Genomic DNA, 6,882 nt, shown 5'->3' with positions numbered 1-6,882 from the left:
TCTTTACTCGTACCTTGAGGTCACACCTATATAAAGACTGATCTTTGCACTGAAAACCCAAATTGGAGGAACATTTTGTACTACCCTGATCTGACATCTGGAGGGCAAGATGACCAGAACACCCAATGCCAACATCTTTTTCCCAAAGAAGGTATATAAATAACGCACACATACACTCATGCACACATACACATACACACACACATACACACACAGATGTACAACATATTTAATCATTAAAGATTAATCAAAAGCACACTAGAAACGACTACATACCCACTCTGAGGGCTGTACTAATAACAACAACCACAACAATATAAGTAGAAAATGACGTATGTTGACAAGGATATGAAGAAATTAAAACCCTCATGTACTGTTCATGAGGATGAAAAATAGTGCAGCCACCATGGAAAAAAATATGAAGGATCTTTCAAAAGCAAAACCTAGAATTGACATGTGACCTATCAACTCTCCTCTGGATCTATCCAAAGAACTGAAAATATTCTCTCTCTCTCATTATCTATCTATCTATCTGTCTGTCTGTCTGTCTGTCTCTCATAGTGGCACTATATACAATAGACAAACACCCACCAAGAGATGAGTGGAAGAAGATGCGGCATAGCCAAGTGGAGTGTCACTTCACCAAAGAGAAGTTACCGCACCAACACTCGCTACAGTGTGTTGAAAGAAGCCAGACAACAACCAGCTACAAACGGGATGGCTTTCTTTACACAAAATATCATGCATGGGCAAATCCACAGGTTGAAATTAAACAGGGAAGAAGGCATGGGGGAAGGGGAAGGGACCGCTGAGAGGCAACAGGGTATCCTTTAGGAGAGATGAAATATTCTAGAATTCGTGGCAATGGAGGACCAGTCTCGCGAATGTACTTATTGGGACTGAATGATACATCTGAAATGATTCATGTTCAGTGTCAATTTTGCCCCAATAAAAATACTTTAGTGAAACAACAACAACAATTACTCATGGCTTAATGAACATTGTGAGACACATGTGGTTAAGACTTTGGGGGGGCACGAATAAAGATTCACCCCCCATTTGATGTGCTGGAGGGGACAGGTGTAGAAGTTTCCTGAAGCAAAATCTGTGGAGGAGGATGAGCATCTAGAAGAGCTGACAGCCTGGGTTGTTTCTGGGATGAATCATCTTGTAAGGTTGGTGAGACAGACAAGCTGGAGCTAGTACCATGGAGAAACAGACCCTATGAAACAAAACGCATTAGACATATATTCATAGAACCTGCCAAGTACCAGGCTGCATCTTAACCTTCCCAAATGCTCTGATCCATGGCCCCCCACTGTGTCCCCATCACCATCTGTGCCCCCTGGCCCACTGCCCCCACCACTACTGGTGTCCCCACTACAACCCACTGTGCCACCACTCCCCACGCCCTCCTACCAGTAACCCCCTACCACTCATGCCCCCACTCCCCACTCATGCCCCCATCACCAGAATCCATGCCCCCACCACTACCCGTGCTCCCCCTACCACACAGTAAAGCAACTGCGAGAGAAAGGTGTTTGTGTATCTGCTCACTTGTACGGCACACATAGCCATGGGCATCTGTAAAAGGCAAGCCTGAAACTCCCTCCTTCCCCGTGAATGCTGCTTTCTGTACTGTTCACATGTTCACAAACGGCGGGAGACTTTGCTCTGAAACTTTGCGTGATCGTTTGTGTTATTGGTATCCTCTGTGTTGCATTCAAAACAGTTTTTCTTTGACCGTTTTCACATGTGTGGCTGGTGTGCATGTATCTGAATGTTTCCAGGTATGTGGGCGTGCGTGTACATGTGTGTAGGTGTGTGTATATTTGTGTATGTGTATGTATATGCAGAGGCCTGAAGGTTGGTGTTGGGAATCTTCCTCAATTGCTCTTTGACTTTATATACTGAGGCAGGTCTTTCAATCAAACTCAGAGCTTGCCAATAATGGCTAATCTAGCCTTAATAATTAGCTTGGGGAATACGACGTTTCTCCTCCCTCCTCTCTTCCCAGCCTCCTCCCCCCTCCATCCACTCCTCCTCTTTTTCTGTTCAGAAAGGGGCAGGCCTCCCATGATTGGCAACAAAGTGTGTTGCATCAAGTCGCAGTAAGGCTAACCACCTCCCCTTGTATTAAAGATGGGCAAGGCAAACCGGTATGAGGAAAAGGGCCCCAAGAGCCAGTCAAAGCATTAGGGACAGCCCCTGCTCCCGTGGTTAGGAGCCCCACAAGTAGACCAAACTACACAACTGTCATATAGGTCGGTCCCAAGCTGGCTTCCTGGTTGTTGGTTCAGACTCTGTGAGTTCCCATGAGCCAGGTTAGTTGTTTCTGTGGCTTTTCTTGTGACATGCTTGACCCCTCTGGCTCCTACAATCCCTCCTCTCTCTCTTCAGCTCTAATGTTTGGCTGTGGGTCTCTACTCTGTTTCTCTCAGTTACTGGATGAAGGCTTTCTGATGACAATTGGGAGAGCCACCAATCTGATCACAGGAGATGGCCAGTTCAGGCCATGTAGCTGCTATCGCTGGGAGTCTTAGCTGGGGTCATCCTTGCATTGGTTTCTACCTGACCCCAAGATGCCCTCCCCCTTTCCAGTCCTCTCTCTCCGCACTCTCCCCCTCCACCCACTTTCCAGCCCAATCCCTCAAGTTCCCATCCCCACCCACCCCACTCCACCCAGGAGATTCCCTTCTATTTCCCCTTCCCAGGGAGATCCTTGGGCCCTCCTCTCTGAGCTGCAGAGAGGCTAGGTAACCCCTCTGGGTCTGCAGCCCACATCTCTTTTGACTCCTTCTTCATGTTATAGTGTATTGGTCAATCAAGTGTGATGGTATATTTTGTTAATGTGATTGGATTGCGAAATGCCTAGGAGATTTATTTATAAACTCCTCCTCTGGGTGTGTGTTTGAAGATGTCTACAGAGAGAGAGAGTCAACTATGGGAGGAAGATCCTCTCTGAATATGGTGACCTCTTTCCCTATGTAAGGATCCCTGATCTAGTACAAGGGAACAAAGAAGAAAACATCCTATCTGTTTCCTGGCCTCCTTCAGATGCTATGTCTTGCCATACCCTACATTCCAGTTATAATGAACTGAACCCTCAAAACTCTGGGCCCAAAGAAGCCTTTCCTCCTGTACGTTGTCTTGTGATATTTTATCACGGCAATGGAAGTCGGATTAACAAGATAGACTTATTGTCTGTCTTGTCTTCAGAAAGAATGGCTACATATTGAGCTAGATGAATGACCAGTTGCCCGGCTCCTTATGCAGTTCTGTAATGTCTCCTTATGAGCAATTACATTGGGACCTTTGTAACTGCTAGAAAATCCATCATAGCTCTCCTGCATTAGCCATATCATCTTTCTTGAAATGGGCATCTTTCCGTAGGCTGGAAAGGTAGTTCAGTTGAGAGAATGCATGACTAGCCTGCCAAAAACCCTGTGTTTGATCCCCAGCACTGCAGAAATGGGGTGCAGTTGTACATGCTTGTAACTTTTTTGTCTTTATCTTTGAGACTGCATTTTAATTACAACTTTTCACTCTTCCCTTTCTTCCCTCCAAATGCTCCCATATACCCCTCCCCCCTCCCCATTCACCCTCAAATTCAAGGCCTCTTTTGTCATCATTGGTTATTGCATCATATATGGATATGTATATACATATTTATTCCCCAATATAACCTGTTGAATTCATATAATAGTACTCCTATGTATATTTTCAGGGCTGATTGTTTAGCACTGGGCAATCAGTTGGTGTACTCTTTCCTGGGGAAGATCAGCTCTCCACCTACCTGCCTGTAATCTTAGTACTCGGGAGGTGGAAACAGAAAGATCAGAAATTCAAGGTCATCTTGACTGTATAAGGAGTTCCAGGTCAGCCCGGGCTAGAGACCCTGACTCAAAAACAAACAAGGACAAATAGAATCTCATTTCATGCTATTTTCCAGTTTACCAAGCATTGCAAAAATTTACGGTGTTTTTATATTCCCATACCCATTCCTTCCTGTTAATAACATCTTACATTAATGCAGTATATTTGCCACAATGGGGCAGTCTGTGTTGATATATTAATATTGAGAAAAATCTATCTTTTATGCCTAATTCTTTAATTCCTACCTGTCGTCTTATATTTCCTGTCCAGGTCCCATCCAGGAGGCCAGTTAGCGAGACATCTCTGGCTTACCTTTGCTGAGATGGCCCTCAGACTTCCCTTATTTTTGATGACTTTGGCAGCACGAAGGGATAGATAGCATCAGGGCACCTTGTAGATTATCTTACTCTTGGCCTTTTCTTCCTGAGGAGATGAACTGCCTTTCATATCATATCATTCTGCCAACATGATTGGTCACTTTTGATGTTAACCGCGTGTCCTGAATGAGCAATGTGTGTCAGCCTTTCACGGTGGCTCTTTTCCCATTTCACCCCACAGAAGGCAGTCAGGAAGCACAGTCAATCTTGCCTAAGTATGTTCTGACATCTTGAGCTCTGTGTCATGAGAGCAGTGGTCCTCAACCTTCCTAACGTTGTAATCCTTCAATACTGTCCGTCATGCTGTGGTGACCCCAACCATAAAATTATTTCATTGCTACTTCATAACTGCAATTGTGCTACAGTTATGAATCATAATGCAAACATCTATGTTTTCTGATGGTCTCAGGTTACCGCTGTGAAAGGGTCCTGACCCCACAGGGTGAGAGCTCCTCATTTAGCCTTCCCTCTCCTGTACTGGTTGTCTGTGTTGCTCTGTTGCTGTGCCTGCATGTCTGGTAAGAAGCAACCTAGGGGTGTTTCTTGGTTTCTTTCTGTTGTTATGGCAAACTCCTCTGACAGCAGCAGCTTGAGGGAGAAGGAGTTTATTTTAGCCACAGTTCAAGCTTACAAACCCTTCACAAAAGCAGGACCTTTAAGCCTCTGGTCACATCACACCCTTGGACCAGAAACTGGGAGGGCTGCATTCAGGGTAGCACCCAGCTTGCTTTCTCCATATACTACAGTCCAGGACCCTCTTGCCCTGGGAATGGCGTGGCCTCCAATTCAGATATGTCTTCCCACATTATTAGTATAATTAAGACAATCTCCCGTAAGCATGTGCATAGGCCCATTTCCCTGGTGATTCTAGACTTGGTCAAGTTGAGATTTAACACTCAGCAGGCCAGGAGAGAAGTCTTTATTTCAGCTTGTAGTTCAAGGGGCCACAGTCCATCTTAGCAGGACAGGTAAGGCAGCAGCTGGTTGTGTTGCATCCAGTCAGGAAATAGATATGCTGGCACATGCTGGCGCTGCTAGCTTTTTCTTCCTCATGCAGACTGGGTCCCCAGCCTGTGGGGGCTGCCTCTCCTCCCACACACACCCAGCAGCTTGACTGTGGTAATTCCAGATCCTGCCAATCTGAGATCAATATTAACCATCACCCTTCCCTTCTCTTCACAATGGTCCATGTAACTGAGGATGAGCTACCAGAGGAGGACTGTTCCTTTTCCTTCAGGCAAGTCTTCTCCACAGTGACACCACTGAGACTTTTGAACAGGTGAGCCACTGTCACAGGGCCACCTGTACTTTGCTCAGTATCCTGTATCCATGGTCCCCGTATACCGTGAGCCTGAAGCAACTTCTGTTGATGACGGCAGCTCAAAGTGTCTCTAGACATTTCCAGGTGTCCTCTGGAGTGGTGTGTGTGTGTGTGTGTGTGTGTGTGTGTGTGTGTGTGTGTGTGGCGGGGGATTTCTTCTACCTCCATGTTGGTTGAGAACCACTACCTTATTGGTAACCATAGTAATTTGAAATTCTTAAAAAAAAAACACACACATCTAGAGTAGGTTAAAATACTTTTATTTTAAACATGAAATTATTATACCACAGTAAGAATGCCCCTATTCATGAGTTAACCTTGACATATAATGCAGGAAGTATTTTCTGTTAATTTTAAATCAAAGTACTGCCCAAATTTAGCCACACAACCCACAGAGTGAATGGCTGTTCTCTGTGCATGCAAACTCCACAGAATAAAAACGTAGCATGAATGTCTCTACCTGGAGTTGTACAAGATAGCAGCTGAAACATTCCTGTGCATCTCTCTCTTCGTATCAGTCAGGATGGGCAATGTCATGCCATGGTAACAAATAACCCTTATGTCTCAGTAGATAAAGATATGACCAACTCACTTCCCATTCATGTCCCATGTCCTGCGGGGAGAGATGACACTGCTCTCTGATTACTGGGAACTCCATGATGGCATGTTGCCATCTTCAAGGCAGAGTGGAGTGACTGCTGCTGACCCTCACGGATGCAAATGTTTTCCAAGCAGCGTTCATCACACTCTCATACCCTTCATTGGCCAAAGGAGGACACAAAGTCATAGTAGCTACTATCATGAGGAAGGCGAGGGACAATCCCTTGGGTACCTAAGAAGAGGCAAATCAGAATACCTTTGGGCAGCTCTAAAGAGTACTGCAGCTTTGAAAGCCAACAAGTAAGTTGTTACTAAGGAATACAGATGCTTCTATCTCAGGGAACCCCTTCCTATCTGATGATAGAGCTTCAGAAATATTTGTTGACTAAAATGCGTATCTCAGAATACCCTTAATTTGTGACTGGAGAGATGGATTAGTGGGATAAAGAGTGTACTGCTGGGCGGTGGTAGCACACGCCTTTAATCCCAGCACTCGGGAGGCAGAGGCAGGCGGATCTCTGTGAGTTCGAGACTAGCCTGGTCTACAAGAGCTAGTTCCAGGACAGGCTCCAAAACCATAGAGAAACCTTGTCTTACACCCACACTCTGAGACAATGGGGATGTTCGTTCGGGAATTCACCAAGGCCAGCTGGCCTGGGTCTGAAAAAGCATGGGATAAAACCGGACTCTCTGAACATAGCGGACAAT

This window comes from Microtus ochrogaster, chromosome 8, assembly GCF_000317375.1.
Source record: "Microtus ochrogaster isolate Prairie Vole_2 chromosome 8, MicOch1.0, whole genome shotgun sequence".
Classification (NCBI taxonomy): domain Eukaryota; kingdom Metazoa; phylum Chordata; class Mammalia; order Rodentia; family Cricetidae; genus Microtus; species Microtus ochrogaster.
This window is presented reverse-complemented; position numbering follows the sequence as displayed.